Here is a 26,604-nt window from a genome sequence, read left to right as displayed (position 1 = left end):
CTCTGTGTGTGTATGTGTGTGTATATATATATATATATATATTTTTTTTTTTTTAAGATAGGTTCTTGCTCTGTGGCCCAGGCTGAAGTGCAGTGGTGTCATCTTGGCTCACTGCAACCTCCACCTCCCAGGACTACAGGTGTGTGCCATCACCCCTGGCTGATTTTTTTCTTTCTTTTTTTTTTTTTTGTAGAGACAGAGTTTCTCCATGTCACCCAGTCTGGTCTTGAACTCCTGTATTCAAGCAATCTGCCTGCCTCAGCCTCCCGAAGTGCTGGGATTACAGACATGAGCCACCATGCCCAACTTATCCATCCTATTTTTCTACCAGTTATCTAGCCTATGTAATGTTGTTATTTGGCATTAGAAACATTAATTTTCAAATTATAAGATGATTTTCTTTTTCATATCAAAGGACTCTGGCTTATCTCAAAGAATTCCAGTAAAGTATAAACTTAATTAGAGTTATCCTCAAGGACTTTACTAACACCTAGGTCGGCTTTGTCTCCCTATCTCAAGTTTATAATGTGCTTTGTATTATTGACATAGGACAATGCAAAATTGCAAGAGAGTGTCATCTTCATTTATCTAAGGTTTCAACAATTTTAAATGCTTAGAATATTAAAGCACCATCTTGGGATGATTCTCAGGAAATTAATTTCAAAATCCTTCCCAAAAAAGTAGATAATTATGGATTTGTTCTTAAGACCTAAGAAAACACAAGAGTTCACCATAAGTGCTCTACATTGCTGTCAAAATGTGAAAAACTCTCCGGGTTATCCATGAACTGGGGGGTTTCCTTCAATCTTCATTTCCCACGTTTCCTTTCAGACTTAAATTATTCAAGTAATGTGTATGTCTTCTCCATTAACAGGCACAAATAATAAGATGAGTATTCCTCTTTTGTCAACATCTTCTGTTCTCTGATTTTCTTCCAGTCTAGGTCTGGTCTTTGTTAAAGATTGATATTTAACACAATATTTATAATTGCTAACATCTTTATTTTTTATTTTTGACCATCATTAAACAGTAGTCTTTGCTGCTACCTTCCTTTTTCTTTTTTTTTTAAAGAGACAGGCTCTTGTTCTGTTGCCCAGGCTGAAGCACAGTGATGTGATCATAGCTCACTGCAACCTTCAAGTCCTGAGCTCATGGGATCCTCCTGCCTCAGTTTCCCTTAGGACTACAGGTGGATGTCACCATGCCTGGCTAATTTTTTAAATTTTTTGTAGAGATAGAGTCTCGCTATGTTGCCCAGGCTGGTCTCAAACTCCTGGACTCAAGCAGTCCAGCCTTGGCCTCCCCAAAGTACTAGGATTACAAGTGTAAGCCATCCTGCAGGGCCAGCCCTTTTAAAACTGTTAACTAAACTTTCTGTTGGATAAGGCATTGTCGGTAACTTCTACTCATATATCATTAAGAATTACACAAAATCTGAATGCTGAAACTTACTGGCTGCCATTCAATTTCAAGTAAACCTAGGCCAAAATTAGCCCACTCCATGGAAAATTATTATTAGAATAAGAAGACAAAGAGAGATTCATGGTACTGCTAAGATGAGTCAGATTACCTATGGCACCCTTACCCCTGGCTTCTTTTGGCTAATGACTCACTGCTGATATTCTGCATGGGAACAACAGAGCTCTCCTTCTATCCTTTTTGGCTTCGGGGTCGAGGTGGGCGGAGGGGAGTGGGAAAACAAAGCCGGTAGGACTGAAATATGTTTAGAAAACACTGCTCTCCTGAAACACAAGATGCTTTAGAATACTTGAGGAGAGGAAGACGGGCAACGTAATAGTAAAGGAAACTAAAAGGCAAATAATTAGTTCTATAGTTTCATTAATTAATCCATTCATTAAACATGAGGGGAACTTATTCTGCAGGGTCACAATGAAATTAGCAGCAACGATAAGCTCCAGAAGACTATACCCTTTCTTAAAAAAAAAAAAAAAAAAAAAAAAAAAACGAGTTCCCTGTACTTCCAAGAAAGCCCTAAGTCTATTTTAGAGTTTTCTTAGTCTGAATCAGGCAAATGAAGAACTTGCCTCTCTTTGACTCTTGTTGCTAATCAGAGGAAGGAGTGATGGGGCTTATCTCCAAAGCTATTTCCCAAGAAGCTTTTCCGCTCCTCACATCAGCATTGTCCCTTTCTCTTGAATGTTTCACACATCAAGCGCTCAATGATGAATGAGCAGATGCCTTTCCATGTTTTCTTTTTAGGACTCAACAATTAAACAGCTCTTTCTAAGGCACTCTTTTTGAGCTACAAATAGTTGTTTTGGTACCAAATTTTTAAAATCTAAGACGAGAATTTGACAATATACTTTTGCAGTTGTCTGAAAAAAAAAAATATAAAACTGCCATTATCTTTGAATCAGAAATTAATTTACAAGTAGTTATGTCTTCTGTGATCGGTCAAACTGAGATTTTAAAATATGCTAGTTAGTTGGCAGGGTGCAGTAGCTCATGTCTGAAATCCCAGCACTTTGGGAGGCTAAGATGGGTGGATCACTTGAGGTCAGGAGTTTGAGACCAGCCTGATCAACATGGTGAAACCCCCTCTCCACTAAAAATACAAAAGTTAGCCGGGCATGGTGGTGTACAGCTGTAATCCCAGGTACTTGGCTTGAGAATCGCTTGAACCTGGAAAGCGGACGTTGCAGTGAGCCAAGATAGTGCCACTGCATTCCAGTCTGAACCCAAAAAAGGTTGGGTGCAGTGGCTCACGCCTGTAATCCCAACATTTTGGGAGGCCATTGTGAGCGGATCACTTGAGGTCAGGAGTTTGAGACCAGCCTGACCAATGTGGTGAAACCTCGTCTCCCCTAAAAATACAAAAGTTGACCAGGCATGGTGGTGTACACCTGTAATCCCAGCTATTTGGCAAGAGAATCACTTGAACCCGGAGAGCAGAGGTTGGAGCATTCCAGCCTGGGTGAGGAAGTGAGGCTCGGTCTCAAAAAGGGAAAAAAAAAAGAAGCAGCCCACGCGGTGGCTCACCCCTGTAAGGCAGGCAGATCACCTGAGGTCAGGAGTTTGAGACCAGGCTGGCCAACACAGTGAAACCCCGTCTCTACTGAAAATACAAAAAATTAGCCAGGCTTGGTGGCAAGTGCCCCTGTAATCCCAGCTACTTGAGAGGCCGAGGCAGGAATTTAGGAGGAGGAGGTTACAGTGAGCCGAGATCACGCCACTGCTACTCCAGCCTGGTTAATAAGAGTGAAACTCCATCTCTCTCTCTCTCTCTCACACACACACACACACATACACACACAAAAGGCTAGTTACTTGTTAAAAGTCAAAGTTAGGGGGGGTTCCAGTGTAATTTGAGATGAATCCTTTCCAATACATTTTTTTAAACCTCTAGACACTGGAGGGTGTAAACAGGAAAGAGGCCCTCCTTCTTGTGAGCTACATGGCATCCAGTCCCCCTTTCCCATAAATTCAGAAAATTCTTCCTGACACTAAATTCCATCTACTCAGGGAGCAGCAGGTTTAACCTCTAATTGGTATGGAAGTATTTAAAGAGATAAACAACTCTGAATTACTGATTCACAATCATGCACCAGAGGTCTTGAGGTTTTGTAAAGTTAGACAACAATGATAACAAAAGAGCGAATTCCTGAGTTCCACTGTAAGCAGTAAGAATTTGCCTTCATGCATGATGGCCTGATGGAATCAAAGCCACTGGCAACTACACCAGGTAAATAAAAATGGGCTGGAAATCTAACCTATCCGGATTGGGCAGGAATCTGGGCTTGGTATCGTCAGATGATGTCTTGTCTAAACTAACAAATGCTTATTGCTCTCTTTGAAGATAAGAAGGTCCAGAATTTTCTCCATGCTTCAGATTAGGCGAACGTGATTACAGATTTAGATAAGATGCACATTCATTCAATCAACAGGAAAGTCCTTTTTGAAATGAACTATTTCCCAATGCAAAAAAACAGAAGGATATGAAAGAATCATCAAACTGGGCTTTCTAAGGTCAGAGAAAAACTAGGGTGCAAAGGGGCTGTGAGAGCTTTTTAGATCGGCCCAGCTCACCCTACAGGTAGAGCTCTAACACCACGACACAGAAACCTGCCTTTCCCACTAAATTCCTAGACTAGTTAACAGCTGGTTAGGATGTCTACCATTTACTTTCAAATACTTGGTCAGGGGCAATTTAATACAGCTGTGTGCTTCTGAAATCAGTTTAAATTACATTCCAGGGTCTGACAACCACCCTAACTGGGAACATAAACTCAAGAAATGGTCATCTAGGATCTAATGAGAGATCCCACACCCCACAGGTGGCTTCCTCCAGTACTTAGCTCTCTTGAACTCCGGAGAACCCCTGAAGCTTTGCTAATTGGCATAATTAAGGTGAGAAATAGGTTTTCATTAGTGAAATTAGTGGCCTGTCAATTAGCATAATGAATGTTAGAAATCCGTGAAATTGGTAGTGTTCACATTTGTGGATTGGAGATCTTCCTCACCCTTTCATGAAGGGGATATGCCAATAGAGTGAACCCTTTGGTTTATACACCCTTACGGATGGTGTTTGAGGTTTGAGAACTAACGATTCTTGTTTCTAGCTTTTGGTTCAGGGGACTTTGGTTGCTTAACACCCACTAAAACGGTAACATAATCCTGTCTTCACAAAGTTCCCACATCTGTCTTCAGGCAAGGTTGGGGGGTAGCATCTAGAAACTTAGGGACCTGAGATTTCTTCATACCACTTTTTACAAATGTTTATTTAACACAAGTCTGTATGAGTGCCAGAATTTGGTCCAAGAGACCTGTGTTTAATATAACCTGGTAGCCAGGCTGCTACTAAAGTCACCTTTATCTACCAAAAAGTGTCTAATAGTTTTGCAAAGCAAATTAACATGGCTTAATTTACAATACAAGTGCCTATCTCTCCACCTAAATAATGTAGAAAATGTGGTAATTCAGAGTTTGGCGTCCAAAGACCAGAGTCTGGGGTCATTTCTTGGCTCTACCTATAAAAGTCCTACCAGACTTTTTGTACTATAATTATGGAATTCTGCTGAGAATAGAACTCCTTCGTAAGCAGGACTAATAATATCTCCCAAATCTGTTTTGAGAATTAAGTTAGAAAATGTACTTAAAAGCACTATGTAAACTGTAAAACGGTTAATGCAAATGTTCACTATTATTAAGCCATTTTACACTGAGGTTTAAATGACTGATATTATATTCTTTCTGGCAGCAGACTGAATTTCTTTTGGGAAAAGAGCAGGAGATTTTTAGAAGAAAAGAAATCAACAAGAAAGGATTAAAGAAAAAAGGCCCAGGAGAGACTCAAAGTCAGAACCTATGGCAGCTCTAATCTCCCTCATCTTTCCCTAACCCCAGATCCTCACATGTGAATTTTAGTAGAAGCTGAACACAACTAGGAAGATACAGTTGTGCTGCAACAGAGAGAGTAATTTCACAAAATGTCCTTAAAAGTTAAGCCCTGAAATGCAGTAAGTAGAATAAGTAGTCAAGAACCACCAGACCTGGGGCTCCAGTCACATGGGAAGCAGAGGAGGGGTCACACACTGGATAAAACAGAACCCGGTCCATCTCCATTACTCAGCTAGCCAAGTAAACGTACGAGTGAATGAGACAGCCCTGACAAGCCTGTCCTGTGGGCATCTGTAAGCGTAGCATCCCCATTTTCTAGTTGACACATGTCTAATAGCTTATCATTTCATAGTACATGCACATACATATGTCAGCTGATGCTTGAAACATGGCCCTCTGTTAAGTGGGAAAGGCACGAATTTTATTTCAGTCTTAAAACTTCAGAATAAGAGGTATAGAGAAATAAAGAGACATTTCCCAAGATCATCTGGCTAGGAAGTCCCCTAGCCAGGATTTGAAGGTGGGTTCTTCTCATTCTATCCTGATATATCAAAATGCATTCTCAATAATAGGAGGCTTTTGAAATGACATGGGAAATGGTAAGAAGAGTGGATGGATCAAAAGAGAGTTAGCTTGGCTTTTTGGTTGATCTTTTACTTGCTTGAATCTCTACAGATGATGTGAGACTCACAATTTAGCTTTAAAAGTCAATGATCCCTTTGCCTTCTTTATTCAGTCTTGGTCAGAGACAGATGAACTCCCTCAAGACTTAACTCTCTGGAGACATATCTGCTGCTCTACGTGTCAGCTAGAAATGTGACTTCTTGGGCCGGGTGCGGTAGCTCAGGCCTGTAATCCCAGCACTTTGGGAGGCTGAGGAGGGTGGATCATGAGGTCAGGAGATCAAGACCATCCTGGCTAACATGGTGAAACCCGGTCTCTACTAAAAATATGAAAAACTTAGCCAGGCGTGGTGGTGGGCGCCTGTAGTCCCAGCTACTCGGGAGGCTGAGCCAGGAGAATGGCGTGAACCCGGGAGGCGGAGCTTGCAGTGAGCCGAGATCACACCACTGCACTCCAGCCTGGGCAACAGAGCGAGACTCCGTCCCGAAAAAAAAAAAAAAAAAGAAATGTGACTTCTTGCACAGTCTGGGGGTTTCACCCTCTGGGCTGGTCTCTGAAGGGGTTCTGTTTCCTCTGGCCACTTGTCAGAGGTAAAATATTAAGATCCCATGTCCATGTCATTGTGATGGACACTGTGAGAAAAGGCTGCAACTCCTCACCAACACCACAAGTGAGATTCTAGAAGCCTGTTTACATTTGCACAGAAAACACAACAGCAGGGCCCTGATCCCTGACCCACTGGGCATAGACACCCATGTGTTCTTTCTGCCCAGGGTACCTAGGCCTGCAGCTAGGCATGTCATGAACAGAAATAACTTTAAGGAAGTGCATTTTCCTTAGCAGGCCTGCCTGAGCCCAGGCGGAGAGCAGAAAGGTGTCCTTCACCACAAGGACAATGTTCACTGTGTTCACAGCCTCCGCTCTGCCCCACCATCCTCAGGCTGTTAAAGCTCGACAGTGTCCCTAACCCATCTCGACCTCCCAGGCTCCTAGCCTAAATGCACAGTGTGACCCAAATTACTCAAACATCAGGCTGTACAACCAGGTTTCTCTGCTCTGAATAACCCAGATTACTTCCTACTAAAGCCATGACATTTAAATTAGAAATGCTTTTCTCCAGATAATAGGTGACCCGATCCTTTAATCCAGTTATTTATAAGTTCCACCAAAAATACAAACTCACTCTTGGCCTAGGAACAGAGGCATGGCTATAAAACAAAAATTCTTCATAGCTGTGAAATCAGAGAGTATCTCCGTTTTCGCTTCTCATCCTGCCTCTCTTTTGTAAGTCATGTTTTCAGTACACAGGACGCAACGACAATCATGATGAAGAACTGGTTCCACCAGCTATGCGTGGCTGTCTTTAGAGAGGTTCTTCCTAAACTTTTAACTTTCTGGCTAAGTCAGGATGTCTCCAGCACTAAGGCAAATGCAGAAGGGGTAGGGTGGGGTGGGGACGGCGGGGGTGGGGGCGGAGGCGGGGGGAGAAGGAAGTGCACCTGGCTGGTGGATGATGCCCGGAGACCTAAAAGATGACCACATCAGCTGAACCTCATCAGCTTTGGACAAACCAGGCAAAGCTACAGTCAGGAGGTCTGGGGGAGGCTAACTCCCCAAACCGAGGGAACCTGAGGCATAAGGAAGGGGAACAGAAATTGAAGAGGTCAACACTACCTTGGATCCATAAGCATACCCTGGGACCGTGCAGAGCTATATGCTGTCAGCCTGGGCCATGTGAGGTCCTCAGAGCTCCAAGGTGATCCCCCATCCCCAGCAAGAAGCTAACAGACTTGGAGGGAGTACCAGTTCCCATAAGAAGAACAAATAGCACCAGGGGAAGGAAGGGCTGCAGCAATAGCTGGAAATAAACTTCCAACCCTCTTCAACGGCGCAAATCGTGCTGGGCAAAAATAATTGAAGAAAGCGCGGTGCACCAAAGTTCCTAAGCAGGCTGGCTGCACCTCGTCTGGCCCTCTCTGCTGAAGATGGCAGGAAGGAGAAGAAGCTGGAACTCTGAGGGGGCCCACCCATTCCACCCTCCCCTGAAGGCACAGAGAGCAGGAAAGTCTGGGAACTGCTTGCTGCATGAATTAGGCTTTGGGCTTCTAAGCTGAGCTTACAAGCGGGAAGTGGAGGAGAGGAGAGGCCCCGGGTGATAACCTGGGCCACATTCCAGTTTTGAGCAGGCTGTCCTCTTCCATGCCCCCGGCAGAGCTTCTTCCGGCCTGTAGAACTAGGGGCCTGTGTTGATTGTGGGAAACTGGGAACCAAGCCACTCCCTAAGGAGGCTAGAGCCTCCCCTCCTAGCTGATGGAAGACAGCCGGCCAGACTCCAGACCTCAAGCACTGCTGGAGCAAATGCAGGCTAAATTTGGACCCTGCAGGCTCGGGTCAATGCTGTGACCCTTAAAAGGGGCAGATACTAAAACCACTTCTTGGGTTTGCCTCCATGGATCTCCTGCCATGAAGCCATTACAGCTCAATGTGACTAGGGCAGTTCTAAAAAGAAAACTCAACGCTTTGGAGGCCAGGAGTCCTGTTCCTGCTCCTGCAGGCCCAGCCTTTTTTTCTAAGAGTTTCTACAGTATTGGTCAAAAGAGTAGTTCACTGTTCTGCTATTCTGTCTTATGCCTCAGGTACAGGTATGAAGACGGGATGAAAATACTTCTGGAACTCCCCACCTCGTCACTGGAAACAAGGCTTGCTTGTGTCTTGACCCACATTCCTGGTGAAGGAGACTAGTCAATTTCTGACAGAACGGAGTCTCCCCCAGCACCACAGCTTAGCCTATTAATAACATCCTCTTAGCCCCGCTGAAAAGTCAGTGGCTCAAATCACATCTGGAAAATGTTAAGGTGTTATTTGATGAATACATTTACAGCTTGGGCTTTCTGTGAAAGAAACTGAAGATGGTGTGTGTGGTGGGGGTCAGCAGTGGAGAGGGGAGGAAAGGAAGGAAGCTGCTGTTGCCTTTTCTGCAGCAGCTGATGAAAGGGTTGTTTCTTTCCGTTACTTGGAGACCCACTTCTTACAGGAGTGACTGGGAGGCTTCCGGGTTTCCCGTGAATGAGGAGAGATGTGAGTTTCATGTTTTCCTCAATGGGGAATGCTGAGGGCTCTATCAAGGAGCCCTCGGATGCTCTTCTCACCAAAGGCCCTTTTCACTGTGAGATTATTTTGCAAGGTAGTCCCCACCCCAGAATAAACCAAGCTCAAGGCCACAGAGGGAACTCTGGCTCCTGCAAGCTGAGATTTCTAGGGTAACTGATTCTGCTAAAGACAAAAGCAAGCCTAGTTTTTCAATTCTTTATAAATTTGCTGTGTCCCTCTTGGTTTAAAAATAGTTCCGGATCTTGGGTTCATGCCTGGTGAGCAGGTCACGGCAGGGATCAAAAGCCAAGCACCACTGTGGACCCAGCAGAATCCACTATATTGAGGCCGAGCCCCAGGAAAAAACGGTGCCAGACGCACTTGTGGTTAACCCTCTGTCTACAGACGATTCTGTGCCTATGAACGAAGCTGGTGAGGGTCTCCTTCCATCCCCATGGGACCTCCAAGAGACAGGTACCACACATTCCCCCAAAAACCATATTCCCCCCAAGCCACCCTGTGAATGTGGTGAGTTCCACAGCATGGAAACAGAAGGCTAGCTGTAAACCACAGGACTGGGTCTCTTGAACAAATACTAGAGGATGGCTAGGAAACGAGGCACCAGAATCACCCAGTCACTTGGTTCTGTTCTGGAAAAGGGCACACAGATTCTCAGACACACTCGCATCATCTTCAAAGCATGATCTGCCACAGACGACTCATACAGCTTTGCACTGTATGTGCAGGACTGAGTGTCCTCTTTGCCTCTTAGCACAAAAGCTGAGAGTTTTATAAGATTTGCAAAAAAAAAAAAAAGAGAGAGAGAGAGAGGAGAAGCAAGACGCCAGTCTGAGCTCAGCTGCCCACTTTACAGCAAGAAAGGACTCTCCACAACACATGAGAGACTCAGAAAACCTCCTCCATAAAGACACTGGCCTCAAAAAAGACCCTGTCCTTTCAAATTAGAAAGAAAAGGACAAGAAGATAAATCAGCAGACTTGGCTTACCCTGCCCAGAGCGCGCGCCTCAAACCTCCTCAGTGAGAATTGCCTTTTTCCAGACAGATTCCTGCGTGCGCCCTGGCTCAAGCTGGACAAATTCCTCCTGAGCCTCCTGACGGAAGACTGTGATGTCACCGCGGGCCCTCCCTCTGCTCCCTAAAAGGCCATTCACACAAAGAAGGACTTTAACCTCCTTCGGAGAAGCCTGGCCCCTCCCTGGCTGGCCGGAGCTGGAGGGCAGCGGCATTCCCAGTGAGAGCAGGCCCAGCCTGCTCCTGTCACACTCAGGGCTGAACAGAGAGGCAGAAGCTGGCGGCATTGATGTGAATCAGATACCTCTGTCTTCTCGGCAATTCAGAGGTGGGCCCTGGGACAAGCAGGGAATTGATATCCCAGGCGTATTGAGGCAGCAAAAAATCTGAAAGACCCTGGAGAAATCTCCAGTTAGACTTTTCAGGACAGCTTGTGGTGTGTGCTTGTGCGTGTGTACATGCATGTGGTATGTGCGTGTGTGCGTGTGTACATGCATGTGGTATGTGCGTGTGTGCGTGTGTACATGCATGTGGTATGTGCGTGTGTGCGTGTGTGTGTGTGATAACAAATGCTCACCACAGAACATTTGGAAAATAAAAAAATATTCATTACCCCTCCGCTCAGAGAAAAAAGTTAATATTTCATTTCATTCCATTGTCTTCTCAGAAATACATATTTAATATCATTGAGACCAGACAGTAAATGCAATTCCGTGCCAAGTTTTTTTTTACTCATATCATTTCACAAGCACTTTTTACGTTATTTAACGGCCCTTGTAAGATGTATTTTAAGTGGCTACATTATAGTCCATGCCAAAGTGGACAGATGCATCTGAAGTCTGAAATGAGTGCTCTCATTTGAAGGAATGTCTGGAGTAAGTAGCTGCACCATCCCCTGGCTAACAACAGTCCTCTGCCATCAAGAAAACAGATGCTCATTTGCCTTGGATAGAGACATCAGCATCACCTCAGATATAGGGTCCCCAGCACTACATTGAGTCTAACGGAGAGTTGGCGTGTTTATCAGTGCTCCCTGCCTGATAACACCGCTGGCTCAACTCTGCCTCCAGATTCTGTCCACCTCGTTCCCTGGAACTCTACGTTGACCTGGAAAATTTGGGGCATAACTTACAGGCAGAACTAGAAAGTCAGTCAGAATTCCAGGTCAGTTCAGTACCATGAAGTACTCACTTTTTCAGTTAGATTTTAGAGGACAAAGACAACTGAGATTTACAGTAAACTGGGGGAAAGATGACAAAGGCCACGCATGGTTCTGTGGGGCTAGCTCATTTGCGGTCAGTTTTGGAGCAGTTTGTCCTGGTGAGCAGCCGAAAGATGGAACAGGGTTCACCTGTGGTCTGCACACCAGCCAGTACAGCTGACCTCTTGGGACCCTCCCAAGCACACAAGTCAAGGAAGGGATAATCAGAGTAGATGGCGCCCAGGCAGGCTCTTTTGAAAAGGAAGCTAAAAGTAGACTTTACAAATATTTACAGCATCTAAACAACATTTTCCATATGCTAAAAATATTTTCCAAATTTATTTAGAAATATTGGGGAGTTCCTCAGTGACTGACTTGGTGGTATCAAGTCACCAGGGAGCTCCAAGGGAACTCTGAATTGATGCTGCCCTGTGGAAAAATTGGAATGTTCTGTTGGGTAGCCAAAGGCACCTCAATATGCTACTTAGTCATCTAAAGTAAAATACGGCAGGGAAATCACATGCCAGTGGCATTGCTCCACTTGAGAAGGAAGAACCAGGGCAGGACTTTCCATCATGAGGTGCCCTCAACCAGCGATGCAAGAGGGGTACCCGGGACCTACTCCATTACTGCACCTGCCCCTCCACATCCGTGGGAAGATTTGTTTAAAAAAGAAGGTTTTAAATCTGCCCTATCCACAAAAGACAACTGTATGTGCTCTTAAAGTACTATTTTCCAAGGAGTAAGTTTGCATATGACCTGGCATCTCAGAGACACCAGAGTCCACTACACACACAAACACACATATGCTCCACCCACACACAGGCACACTGTTGTGTGTTGACTTGAGTCATCTCCACAAATTCTTATGTTGAAGTCCTAACACCAAGGACCTCAGAATGTGACCTTATTTGGAGATCAGACTTTACAGAGGTAAATCACGTTTAAGTGAAGTCACCAGGGTGGACCCTAATCCAGTATGACTAGGATCTTTAGAACAAGAGGAAATGTAGACACAGAGATGTGCATAGAGGGAACACAACTATTTATAAGCCAAGGAGAGGGGCCTGGAACAGATCCTTCCCTCACAGCCCTCCAAAGGAACCAACTCTGCTGAGGATTTTGCATTTCTAGCCTGCCAACTGTGAGACTATATATTTCTGTCATTTAAGCCTCCCCCGACCAACTTGTGGCACCTTGTCACGGTAACCCTAGCAAACGAATCTATATACTCACACATACACACCCATGCATTTGTATGTGTGCATGCACACAAAAACACACACATTCACACACTTCCCTGAGTCTTCCCTCAACCCCAAGCTGCAAAAATAAGGTTGAGGTTAGAAAAATACTCTGTGGCAAAGTCACAGTTAGGTACTCCAGAAAAGTGGATTATACTCAGAGGCGGAGGGAGACATGAACAACCAGCAAGCTAGCCTCAGGCTGCAAAAGCATAAACGGAGCCATCCTACACCTGATGACAGTGTAGTCTCTGGAGAGAAATGACCAGTGTGGAATCCAGCAGGTAACAGGAAGCTGCAGCTCACACCTCTACACCCTCTAAGCGCAGACCCTGAGCTTGGGGTGGGTTTTCTGAAAATAAATTTGCACTGCCGGTTTAATTCTCCTGGTGCCGTAACCTGATCTCATTAGTCTCTGAGGGTGCCTTGCCCTAGGGGAAAAGAAGCCATTTTGAAACTTGGTCCTGGTTGATTGGGAAGTAAACTTCAATTTATGAGGGTCTAGCCACTGGGGTTTAAAGACAATTGATACCATTATGATCATCATTCAGTGAACATCTGTGGTGCGCCTACTGTGTGCCTTGTCTGTGCCACATACCCTTCCATAGCTTCTATTTAATCCTCCCATTAATGGCAAAGTGGGGATTACCATGCACTCTGCAGAGGGGCAGACCCCAGCCAATGGCAGCCACCTATTCCCTAGGGTCACTCCGCTGGTTAGGAACAGAGCTCTGGCTAGAAGCCATGAATCCCCAAAATGCAGGAGGGCTCATGGAAGCCACACCAGGCAGCTCAGGAAGCAGCAGACCCAAGAAGCATTTGGGCCAATGCAAATAAAAGAAAAAAATCTTAAGGCCAGGACCAGTGACTCACACCTGTAATCCCAGCACCTTGGGAGGCTGAAGCGGGAGAATCAATCACTTGAGTCTAGGAGTTTGAGACCAGCCCGGACAACGTAGTGAGACCTTGTCTCTACAAAATTTGAAAATTAGCCAGGCTCAGTGGTATGCACCTGTAGTCCTACTACTCTGGAGGCTGAAGCAGGAGGAACTTGAGCCTGGGAGGTCAAGGCTGCAGTGAGCCATGATCAAAAAACAAAAAACCGTAAGATGTGTCTGTAATGTAAGGCAGCAAGAGACTACTTTGAAACTGTAGGCCAGCTGCTAGGAGTTTTGGGAAGGCCTCATTCCCCTTCTAGGTCTTAGTTTTCTGGTCTGTAAAATGAGATCCCAGCTACGTAAACCCTCACAATTCACTTCTCCTAATCTCTGTAAGTTCTGTGGTTTTAGCATAAACTTTGGGCAAAGGTGAACTCGTTCTGAGTGGGCAGAGTCTCAAGAAAGCCTGCGAGAGGATAGAAGCAGCAGCTGCCTTGGAAACCAGGTGATACTTTTGCCAAGAGGGATTTTAAGAGTTCCCGGAAGGAGGCGCGGCTTGCAGACAATCCCCTTGTCAGAACTTTGTCTCTTTAACGGAAGGATTTTATTCTGCTAAATGTAACTATCCCACTTGTGACAGTCACTAGTCACTAGTACCTTAGTGTGACATAAAGTTCCAAAAATAGGTTTGAAGGGGTCAGGAAGGAGTGAGCCCCGCAGGGTAGAGAGGCTGGCTTCAAACACAGTTAAGAGCCAGCCCATTGCCTGGAATTGCAAAGTAGCAGGTGCAGGGGAAAGGGTGGCACTGGGAAGGTTCCCCTCCCTGTTTCCTGGTGCTTAGGGAAGCTGGGGCAGCTTTTCAAGCTGCTCCAAGACCCAATTCAAGGCACACAGAGAAGGAAGCCTGGGCCTCACAACTGCCCTTCCTCCTCACATGCCCAGTCTTGTCCTCTCCCTCCTTACCCTTCAGATAGGTTCCTCCTCCAAGTCCCTCACCAAAAGACCCTACAACTCAGCATGCAGTCAGGTCTTTAAAACAATTTGCACTTACATGTGAATCGGATGGGAATGCTTACAATTCAAGACAGGATTTTGTTTACCCAAAGGAATCCCTGATTGGAATCCCTGAAGGAATCCCTGATTGGAGGAATATACAATTAGTTATCAATTATCCACCTACACAATTAGTTATCAGCATGTAATGAAAGAGGTACCCTCATCCAACTCCATAAAGTTGGATGGCAATTTGGCAAAAAACGCACAATGCTTTTCACCCAGTAGTATAACTACTACTTTTTATACTACAATTTATACTACATTTATAGTACATTTATACTACTATAATATAGTATAAGTATAGTATAATATAGTATACTATATTAAATTATTAAAATATAGTATAAGTATAGTACTATTATACATTATAGTACATTTATACTACATTTATAGTACAATTTATACTACAGACATAGAGGCATATGTAGAAAATGATCTATACACAAGGATCTCCAATGCCACAATGTTTGCAATAATAAAAGATCAGAAATTACCTAAATGAATAAGGGACTAACATTTTCTTTTTCCTTTTTTTTTTCTTTTTGAGACGGAGTCTCACTCTGTCTCCAGGCTAGAGTGCAGTGGCATGATCTTGACTCGCTGCAACCTCCGCCTCCCAGGTTCAAGCAAATCTCCTGCTTCAGTCTCCCAAGTAGCTGCGACTACAGGCGTACACCACCATGCCCAGCTAATTTTTGTATTTTTAGTAGAGATGGATTTTCACCATGTTGGTCAGGATGGTCTCGATTTCTTGACCTCATGATTTGCCCACTTCGGCCTTCCAAAGTGCTGGGATTACAGGCGTGAGCCACTGTGCCTGGCCTGATGTTTTCATTAAATGGAATATTATACAACTTTAAAAGAATAGAAGAACTCCCAGCTCTACAATAATTTATATATAGCAATCTTCAAAATCTACTGAGTAACAAGTGCTATGGAACATTTTATAAAGAACATGTTACCTTTGATGTTAACAAACATGAATATGAATAATCTTATATTGTATATATGTAGGTACGTGTGTATATATATTTACATATTCATAAGCCATCCCTGGAAGGACACATAAGAAACTGATCACAAATATTTTCTCTGGAATGGGGAAGGGTGTCACTGGACATCAGGTGTAGGTAAGCTTCTATTCACTGTGTTCTTTTCTACACCTTTTCAATGTTAGAATATGTGCATATATTAACTTCTGGAAAAAGGAATTAAGCACTTAAAAATAGAGACAGACAGGTGGGAAAGCACTAAAAGGAAATATGGTGCCCCGATGGGTGATTAGGCACCTGGAGGAGATAAATTCACTCTCTAAAAGTCAAGAAGGCCGGGCGCAGTGGCTCATGCCTGTAATCCCAGCACATTGGGAGGCCAAGGTGGGCAGATCACTTAAGGCCAGGAGTTCGAGACCAGCCTGGCCAATGTCGCAAAATCCTGTCTCTACTAAAAATACAAAAAATTAGCTGGGCATGGTGGTGGGCTCCTGTAGTCCCAGCTACTCGGGGGCCTGAGGCAGGAGAATCACTTGAACCTGGGAGGTAGAGGTTGCAGTGAGCCGAGATTGTGCTGCTGCACTCCAGCCTGGGTGACAGAGCGGGACTCCATCTCAAAAACAAAACTTAAATTGAATTAAATAATAAAGGATATCATTTGTGTGTGTGTATGTGTATATATACGTGGAATATATATATATAATATATATTCCATTTTATGAAAAGATCAGTTCCCTATTAATTTAGGTTATTTCTAGTCTTCTATTGTTGCAAACATTGTGGCATTGGAGATCCTTGGATATAGATAATTTTCTACGTGTGCCTCTATGGCTGTAGTATAAATTCTTGGAAGTAGAACTACACACACACACACACACACACACAAAACCACATATATATGTATACACACACATATATATATGCACTTTATTCTATATATATAGTTTGCCCTCTCTCTGTAGTTGATATATATGTGTGTGTGTGTGCGGGTGTGTGTGTATATATATGTGTATGTGTATATATGTATATATATGTGTGTGTGTGTATATGTATGTGTATATATATATATGTGTGTGTGTGTATATATATATGGAGGGAGAGAGAGAATTTATCTGTGGCTGCTGTGGTTTCAATGTGTCTCCCAAAATTCCTGTGTTGGAAACTCAATCCCTAATACAACAGTGTTGAGAGGTGGGACCTTAAAGAGAGGATAAGGTCATGAGGGCTCTGACCTCACGAATGGTCAACCCAGGAATGCATTCATTATCAAAGTGAGGCTGGCCCTCTCTTTTCTCTCAGAGGTTGTATGCTCTTTTGCCCTCTCACCTTCTTCTATGGGATGAGACAGCCTCCAGAAATGTAAGAACTAAATCTCTGTTCTTGATAAATTACTCAGACTCAGGTATCCTCTTTTAGCAGCAGAAATTAGACAAAGACAGTGGTTAACCCTGGAGAATAGGAATGGGGGAAACTCAGTGCTAAAGGGGTGATGAAAAGCTGAAGTGGAGTCCATAGTTTTTATTTCATAGAGATGTGAATTATTGGCAGGGTACAGTAGCTCATGTCTGTAATCCCAGCACTTCAGGAGGCAGAGGTGGGAGGATGGCTTGAGCCCAGGAGTTCAAGACCAGCCTGGGCAACATAGTGGGACCCCATTTCTACAAAAAATAATTTTAAAAAATGAAACGGGCATGGTGGCGTGAACCTATAGTCCCAGCTACGTGGGAGGTTGAGGCGGGGGGATCACATGAGCCTGGGAGGTGGAGGCTGCAGTGAGCTGTGATCACATCACTGCATTCCAGTCTGGGCAACAGAGTGAGACCCTGTCTCAAAAAACAAACAAGAAACAAAACAAAAAAAAAAAAAACAAAAAAAAACAAAGATGCATATTACGGTGCATGTATTAGTATTGTAATTGGAAAAGCAAGGATTGAGAGTATCATACATAAAGTAAAAAGTTACAAATTCAAGCTTTAAATACATTTAGACTTTTAAACGGCCAGGGCTTATCTACTTGTTAGGTTTTACAACACCTCTGATCTCCATTTTCCATCTACATATTAAAAAGTGAGGCTTTAATCAGCCACAATGAACAAATGTGTACCAAAACTTGGCCGTCTCTTGGGGAGGTTTTGCTTTCTGGCTGTAATTTATCATCTGTTTAGGAGTACTGTCACTCTACACAGCTGCATGACAATATCGCCTTCCGTTTTCACTGAAGATAAGTTATTGGCTTACTGCTATACATAGACATTTTCCTTCCTAGAGCTGCCTATTCCCAGAAAAGTTTTGAAACACACTGTGAGTAACCAGATTCCCCCTTGGGAATCAAATGTCATCGAATTTCATGAACTATGTCACAGACAGAATATGTCATAGGAAAATCCCATTGAAGAATTTCCCAAGGACTAATCAGTCAAGTGGAGAACAAAAAATAGGAGGCCGGCTTATCCATTATTCTAAACAATAGTCATTTTTTTAATTCCATTTAACTTAAATGTACAGGTGAGTCAATCTAGTAATCTCCTCACCTACCTACAAGGTGCGTGCACGCGCGCGCGCACACCCACACACACACATACACAGACACACACACACACAGGTTCATTAAATTTGAGTCCCATTTTTTCTTTTAGTATTTTAAAATTTTGAGAAAAGTTTTAAAAATAATATTTTGGGTTTCTTCAATCTAGTCTTCCATAGGCAAAAAGCACCATATCTCTTATTAATGTTTAAAGTGAATGCTGGGGTTTGGAACAGAATGTAACTCTGCACTTAGGCAATCCCAAATTCCATACTGATTATGTATGGGATTCCTACCCTTCAGTTACTTAATTCCTATCCATCCGGTGGAGCCTGAGGGTCTAAGGTCAGTGGTGGACTCTGGGAGCTGAGTCCAGGGAACAGAACAGGTCTCTCTTGTACATTTACCCACCATGATCTTCCCTGCTCAAAGCAGGTGTTATATGGCAAGCCTTCACTTCTCCAAGACAATGTTCACAATTCCAGAGGAGAAAGAAAAACCATCAGAGATGCTTTTTCGATGAAATCATTGGTGAGTTCTAAGAACACTTAACAAAAGGAGCTACCACTTTCTGACAGGAAAATGGTTTGAGCTGATGGAATCAGCTACCTATTGATTCCAGGGAAACTGGTGGAAAGTTCTAAAAGGTTCAGAAATCCCTGCACAGAACCACCCCACCGCCATGGATATCAGCATCACTGTGAATTGCCACCCACTCAAGGAACTCATGAACAGTCTTGTCTCAAGTTTCTTCAAAAGCACAAAGCCACATGTGAAGCCAGGCTGTGCAGCAAACAGACCTCTAATCCAATTCACTCTGACACACTCTGGCAGGAAACGAGAACTCCAGGAAAGTCCAGATGGTCAGTCTGAGAGTCCTGCTCCACTAGGGTTAAGTGGTAATTCTGGATCAGGACAGGCACTGGGGACACTGGCCTGATGAGAAACAGGACACAGCAGGCAGCCAAGGGGCAATGAAGACTCAAGCCAGGGCTGCTAATTTTTCTCCCATCTCATGCAGCAAACGGATGCCACTGTCTACAAGGGATTCTGAGCATGATACCAGAGGTGCACTTGTGGTTTAAAGCAAGATATTTGCCCTTGACAAATTTGCCTTGTCAGGTCCTCAGTGACCTGACCCTGGTTCTGACTGCGATTCTGCCTCAGCCCTGCCCTTTGGCCAGAACCAGGGGGACCACATGGACTCACACCTGTCTTGCCCACAGCTCTGCTCTCTCAAGCCCACCCTGGGCCAGCACTGGTGGGCCATGCTCTGGGAAAAGTTTAGGCAGCCAGACTCTGGGGGCAGCTGAGGGCTGGCCACCTGTTTCCGTCCACTGCGTCTATAGCTCTGAATGCCAGGAAGGAACCTCTGCAGGAGAAGGAAAGCGTGGAATTTCTCCACGTACCACTGGGATGCATGATAAGCATAAGCCAGCAGGGATACGGGGAGCAGTGGGGAGTCGTGGGAGGGTATTTTGCTTTGTGCAAAGAAATGTGCTCCTTCCCTTAATGCAAATGAAACCAACTACTATCTTCTTTCATTTATGAAGACTCTCTCTGCCTGACTGTGGAATCCCAGGAACAGAGCAGGGTGGTTGGGAGCCAATAAGTAATACTGATTATGGAAACAGGATGAAATCTGAGAACCAGCAACAAGGAAGGGGTCGCCATTTGCTTGCAAAGCAAAGCCTCTGCTTCATCCTGTTTACCCTCCAGAGACCCTCTTTGATCCCAGGGCTGCCTGCTGTTGACCATTTTGCTGCCATAGTTTTTAGACTCTTTGTTCTCCATTTGTTTATATGTGGTAAAGTGATCGGTGGGAAGCACACAAATCTAGAGAAAAGAAGGTCAGGGTTTGCGAATACTTGGGTATCACAAACTGATTATGTGATGCTTATGCAAGGGATTTTCTCCTCCCTGAGACTCAGGGTCCTCATCTGTTAAATGGATATAGTAAGTACTGAAGTAAGTCAAATAGGGTCTCACCCCAAAATTCATGTCCACCCAGAATCTCAGAATGTAACATTTGGAAATAATAGAGTCTTTGCGGATATAATTTGTTAGGATGAGATCATACTGGGTGAGAGTAGGCTCCAAATCCAATGACTGGTGTCTTTATAAGGGGAAGAGAGGGCATACAGATATATACAGAGGAAACTCCATGTGAATCTGGAGGCAGAAATTGGAATGATTAATTTACAAGTCGAGGAATGTTAAACATTGCTAGCAACCACGACAAGCTAGGAGAAAGGCATGGAATGGATTCTCCCTCAAAGCCTCCAAAAGGAACCAACCCTGCCATCTGTAATTTCAGACTTCAGGCCTCCTGAATGGTGAGAGAAGAAATTACTACTGCTTTCAGCCACATAATTTGTGAGAATTTGTTACAGCTGCCCTAGGAAATGGATACACCTACCTTCTGGGGCTGTTATGAAGATTTCCAAAAAAACTGCATGTGAGGGCAGCCAGCCCCACAATGGGAACATGGTGGCACTTCAGTGCCAGGTAGTTCACTGTTGCTCTCTACTCTGGCCACAGGCTAATAATAGCATATTTCGAGCCTTCTCAGAGGCAGGTTGCCCCAAGATATTCATGCTTTTTAAAACTTGTAGACAGGGCCGGGTATGGTGGTTCACGTCTGTAATCCCAGCACTTTGGGAGGCCGAGGCAGGTGGATCACCTGAGGTCAGGAGTTCGAGACCAGCCTGGCCAACATGATGAACTCCCATCTCTACTAAAAATACAAAAAATTAGCCTGTTGTGGTGGTGGGCACTTGTAATTCCATAATCCCAGCTACTTGGGAGGCTGAGGCAGGATAACTGCTTGAACCCAGGAGGCAGAGGTTGCAGTGAGCCAACATCATGCCACTATACTCTAGCCTGAGCAACAAGAGCAAAACTCTGTCTCAAAAAAGAAAAGGCCAGGTGCAGTGGCTCACACTTGTAATCCCAGCACTTTGGGAGGCCAAGGCAGGCGGATCACAAGGTCAAGAGATCAAGACCGTCATAGCCAACATGGTGAAACCCCATCTCTACTAAAATTACAAAAATTAGCTGGGCGTGGTGGCGCATGCCTGTCGTTCCAGCTACTTGGGAGGCTGAGGCAGGAGAATCTCTTGAAACTGGGAGGCGGAGGTTGCAGTGAGCCGAGATCGCGCCACTGCACTCCAGCCTGGCGACAGAGTGAGATTCCGTCTCAAAAATAAATAAATAAAAACCTGTAGATAAAACAGAAATAGCAAAGGAATACCTGTGGAATAAGGGCATAACAGCGCAACAAAGGTTGCAGGCTTATCGACTGCCCACCCGGAGCAGAAGCATACGTGTAGGTTGTTGTACGCGGAAGCCAGGTTACAAAGACAGCCTGTCATAGAGCTGGCAATGGGAATGTACCTTGTCAAACTGGAGAAGAAACCCAGGGCCCGAGAGTCCTCAAAGGTATTAGCAACTTTAGCTGATGATGAGGTGCTCATAACCGTTGTTGAGCATTTATGATATGCCAGGCATTAGACCATGTGATTTTTATGCATAATTACATTTATTCCTCAAAACAAGCGTAGGAGGTCAGTACTCTTGGAAGCTCTAGTTTACATGTCAGGAAACCAAGGTTCAGAGAGTTTTAAGTGACTTGCCCAAGGGCTCCAGCCATAAGTGCTAAAGCAGGGATTGAACTGGTCCCCTCAGTTTCACTGTGCAATGCTGAAATGCACCATTCAGCATGTCATCATTTCAGTAAAGTGGCTCAACTTCTTATGAAAAACATTATTTAAAATTACTTCTTGAAGCCAGGTGTAGTGGGTTATGCCTATATTTTCAGCACTTTGGGAGGCCAAAGCAGGAGGACTGCTTGAGGCCAGGAGCTCAACTGGAGGCAGTCTGTCCCAGGTCCTTTAACCACTATCTTGCCTCTTGTAGTACAAAGGTAGAAACTGGGACAATCTCAGCTGGAAGCTTATCGAGGAAGACTGGCTTCAAGATTCTTTTTCTACTTTATCATGTACTCTAAACGGGTCCTAGAACTATTTGCACGTGCTTGCTGGCTTAGCTGATATGCCAGTTTCTTTGACAGGAGATATAGATGATATGGATGATGATAACAATTATTCATTGCATACCTACAATATGTAGGCATTTACATACATTATCTCAATAAATCCTCATGGCAACTCTGTGAAATAGGGTTAATCCCTATTTTGTGGATGAACATATTGAAGCTCAGAGCTTAAGTAATTTGCCCAAAGACACAAAACAAGGAGGGGCAGAGTTGAGAGCCAAGCCCTGGCCTGTCCAGCTCTCCAAAGCCCACTATAAAGAAGCACATCTTGACATGCTTTTTGCTCTTCCAAAACACATGATGCGCCATGGCTTACTGAATCTAAGAATTCACTTTGAGCTCTTAGCTGCATCTCGGATGGTAATCTTCAAGGGCTGTGTCTCCCACCTGCATCTGCTTAAAGATGCCTGGAGTTCTCCTCTAAATACTCCAGGTGAGTGACTTTCTCTTCAGTTGAGTGGTTAGAATTCTCTAGATAATGTCTGGTCACTTCCAAGAATGACTGTCTTATAATCAGGTTCAAGCACAATAGGAGGGATCCTACAATAGCAGAGAGCTGCCAGTCGGTTCTGGCCATGGACCCCTCTCCAACATGCAGGACAGAAGGTGGGGATCTAAAAACAGGAAATGACAGGGTCTGGGTGTGGGAGTGGGGACTTCAATGCTGCAGGAACACAAGCAACAAACATCTCAAGCTGTGCAATGCTAGAAGGAAGCTGGAACCAAAATGTTGACTGGAGGATGGTGCAGCTTTGTTGTATTCTAAAATGTTCATCCTTCCATTTTTTTTCTCTTTAGTTTTTCTGAGCATGCTGGATGCAAAATAAAAATAAAGAAAATAAAAATAAACATGTAGCCCTGAACCATGCTCTCTACATTGGTGACCACTTGCAAAACCTCAGAATTGGTGCAGATGGTGCAAAATTCCTTTTTCTCACCTCAGCAATTCATTCTGCCATTAGAGGATGGGGAAGCAAGGCAAGACTTTATCTGCAAAGGCTGTGGTGGTGGCAAGGGGTTTGCCAGCTCCCAACTTAGTCAAGTCCCTTCAGTTTCACTATGCAATGCTGAAATGCACCATTCAGCATGTCATCATTTCAGTAAAGTGGCTCAACTTCTTATGAAAAACATTTAAAATTACTTCTTGAAGCCAGGTGTAGTGGGTTATGCCTATATTTTCAGCACTTTGGGAGGCCAAAGCAGGAGGATTGCTTGAGGCCAGGAGCTCAAGACCAGCCTAGGCAACATAATGAGACCTCATCTCTACAAATAATTAAAAGAAACACCCGGGCTTGGTGGTGCATGCCTGTGACCCCAGCTATGCAGGAGGCTGAGGTCAGAGATCACTGGACTCCAGCCTGGGTGACAGAACAAGACTCTGTCTCAAAAAAAAAAAAAAAAAAGAAAAGAAAAGAGGAAAAAAAATGCTTCTTGATTTTACTCTGTAATTCAGGTTTAACAAATTTCTATAAGGCTAATGAATTTCAGAATTGGGGTATGAACAAAAACAATAACCTGAGAGAAGAGCTGTTTAAAACATTTAGCCTAATTAGATTCATAGATCTAATTCTCCTTCCTCTCTTGTAAGCTTGGATCGCATCATTTGGAGTATTTAAGAATTAAGGAGCATAGGCCAGGCATGGTGGCTCATGCCTGTAATCCCAGCACTTTGGGAGGCTGGGGCAGGTGGATCATTTGAGGGCAGGAGTTCGAGACCAGCCTCACCAACATTGTGAAACCCTGACTCTACTGAAAATACAAAAACTAGCCGGGGATGGTGGCAGGTGCCTGCAATACCAGCTACTCAGGAGGCCGAGGCAGGAGAATCACTTGAACCTGGGAGGCAGAGGTTGCAGTGAGCCAAGATCATACCACTGCATCCCAGGCTAGATGACAGCGAGTCTCCATCTCAAAAAAAAAAAAAAAAAGAATTCAGGAGCATGAATGCACCATAAACACCACGTCCACGTCTAGGACTCCAGAGGTCTCAGGGGTAAAGAAAGTTAGGAGTGTGATCCAGTCTGTAATCTGAACCCCAGCCACCCTAAAGGGTGCTCTAGATCAGTGGTGCCACTGTGGTTTGCTCTGGGTCTTCCTTTCCCCATCAAAGCTAAGAACAGACTTTTTCTGGGGGTCTGAAACTCACCAAGCCCTGACCAGGGCACCATTCAGAGACCAAAAAAGACTAGGATGCTGCCCAACAACTAGGCCCTTGATAAAGTCCCTTGGACTATTTATTTATTCTGATTGAGAAAAAAATAAGTGTATACATTTATGGTATGCAACATGATATTTTGAAATATGTATGCTTTGTGGAATGACTAAATCAAGCTAATTACTACATGTTACCTCACATATTTTTGAGAACACTTAAAATATACCCTCTTAGCAACTTTCAAGTACAATATATAATACATCATTATTAACTATAGTCACCATATTGTACAATAGTGCTCTTGAATTTAGTCCTGCTGTGTAACTGAAATTTTGTATCCACTGACCGATATCTCCCCAATCCCCCTCCCCTCCAGCCAGTCCCTCTCTCCAACATACTGATCTCATTTCCTTTGGATCCACACCCAGAAGTGGGATTGCTGGGTCATATGGTAGTTCTATTTTTAGTTTTTTGAGCCTGAACTTTTTTTTTTTTTTTTTAAGAAACTCCTAAACCTGGAATTAAGGGGTCTGCCACCCTTTTCTGGTATCTGTCCCCTTGCTGGTATCTCCACATAGCCTGCCCTTCCCTCTCTCATTCCCAGGCAAATTCATCTATTTTCAGCAAGGGTTCAGGTTAAACCTGCTCCCCCTTGAAGTTTCCTGGTGACTGCCCACACCGCAGCAGAATTAGCTGCTCTGTGACACGTTGCACATAGTTCTAGAAGACATGCCCGGGCTATGGTTAGAGCTCCCTGAGGGCAGGGTTTGCCTTCAAGAACTATTCATCAGTACCTGTCAGTCGTGGGCTATCATTACTGCCCTTCCTAGGGGCTACGAATGTCACCAGGGAGGCTTTTATGTCTCCAGGAGGGCTCCAAATACCGCACCCTGAAACATGACCTCTGAACCTCAGAAGGCTTCTGAAGCTTTTTTTTTTTTTTTTTTTTTTTTAATTTTTTTTTTTTTTTTTTTTTTTTTTTTTTTTTTTTTTTTTTTTTTTTTTTTTTTTTTTTTTTTTTTTTTTTTTTTTTTTTTTTGAGACGAAGTTTCGCTCTTGTTGCCCAGGCTGGAGTGCAATGGCGTGATCTCGGCTCACTGAAACCTCCGCTTCCCGGGTTCAAGCGATTCTCCTGCCTCAGCCTTCTGACTAGCTGGGATTACAGGTATGTGCCACCATGCCCAGCTAATTTTCTATTTTTAGTAGAGACAGGTTTCTCCATGTCGGTAAGTAAGGTTGATCTCGAACTCCTGACCTCAGGTGATCCACCTGCCTCGGTCTCCCAAAGTGCTGGGATTACAGGCATGAGTCACCGCGCCAGACTAGTTTCTGAAGTTTTAACAAGGTGCCACCCTGCTACTTTGAATTACAGGCTTATTATTGCTAATATTCAATAGTATTGAAAAGTTTTGGGTTTTGAGCCCCATGGAGAATAACTCTGCCCTAAAATTTTCTCCTAGCACAACAAACTCTGAAATCTGTCAATGCTTTACTTCCCCCATCAAAAAAAAAATTTTTTTTTAATGCAGGGGCATAATTTTTATACACTTTCTTTTATTGTCATGCAATATATAACTTAAATTTTACCATTTTAACCATTTTAAGTGTACAGTGCAGTGTTAATTATATTCACAATGTTGTGTAACTATTACCACTATTTTCAAAATTTTCATCACCCCTAGACAGAAACTCTGTACTCATTAAGCAATATGGGTCACGATTTTTGAAACATTCTATGAGGCTAATTAGGAAACAGAATCTAGGTAAATGGATTGCACCTTTGTAGCAAACAGGAGGAAAAAAGAGTGGAAGGGAGTACAATAGTTATTGATTATATTAGGGTAGTAGAATAACTACCCTATTCCACTTATAAAATTTTGGCAATTAATTTTATTATATCTTCTTTTTGGTCTCATCAGCATACTAGAAAAACAAAAGGTGGCCAGGCGGGGTGGCTCACACCTGTAATCCCAGCACTTTGGGAGACCGAGGCGGGTGGATCACCTGAGGTCAGGAGTTCAGGACCAGCCTGACCAACATGTTGAAACCCCATCTCTACTAAAAATGCAAAAATTAGCTGGGCATAGTGGCAGGCACCTGTAATCCCAGCTACTCAGGAGGATGAGACAGAATTGCTTGAACCCGGGAGGCAGAGGTTGCAGTGAGCCGGGATTGTGCCATTACACTCTAGCCTGGGAGACAAGAGAGAAACTCAATCTAAAAAAAAAAGAAAAGAAAAAAAAAGGCACAACCTTACACTTTAGATGCGGCGGGATCCTGCCATGCTTGCGCCAAAGCTCTGGGCGATTCCCGTGTTGCTCAGGCTGAAAGCAGAGCTCTCCTGAGGCAGGCCGGGCCCCTGCACCTCATGCCCCTCTGAGGCCGGCTTCCC

General features: G+C 44.0%; 1 protein-coding gene across 8 annotated transcripts in view; it reads right to left on the bottom strand.

Moving 5' to 3' along the window:
• PALM2AKAP2 (PALM2 and AKAP2 fusion) overlaps positions 1-26,604 on the bottom strand; it is a 398,719-nt gene that overhangs the window by 37,331 nt on the left and 334,784 nt on the right. The window contains exon 1 of one of the 8 annotated variants that reach the window (XM_017859240.1): positions 10,080-10,175. The exons of the other annotated variants lie outside the window; for them this stretch is intronic. The gene's annotated coding sequence lies outside the window, so the exon portion shown is untranslated. Of the gene's footprint in view, positions 1-10,079; positions 10,176-26,604 lie in introns of those variants that run through there. 8 annotated transcript variants of the gene reach the window in all.

The sequence above is a fragment of the Rhinopithecus bieti genome, unplaced genomic scaffold (genome assembly GCF_001698545.2).
Source record: "Rhinopithecus bieti isolate Rb0 unplaced genomic scaffold, ASM169854v2 scaffold_47444, whole genome shotgun sequence".
NCBI classification, from domain to species: domain Eukaryota; kingdom Metazoa; phylum Chordata; class Mammalia; order Primates; family Cercopithecidae; genus Rhinopithecus; species Rhinopithecus bieti.
This window is presented reverse-complemented; position numbering and strand designations above follow the sequence as displayed.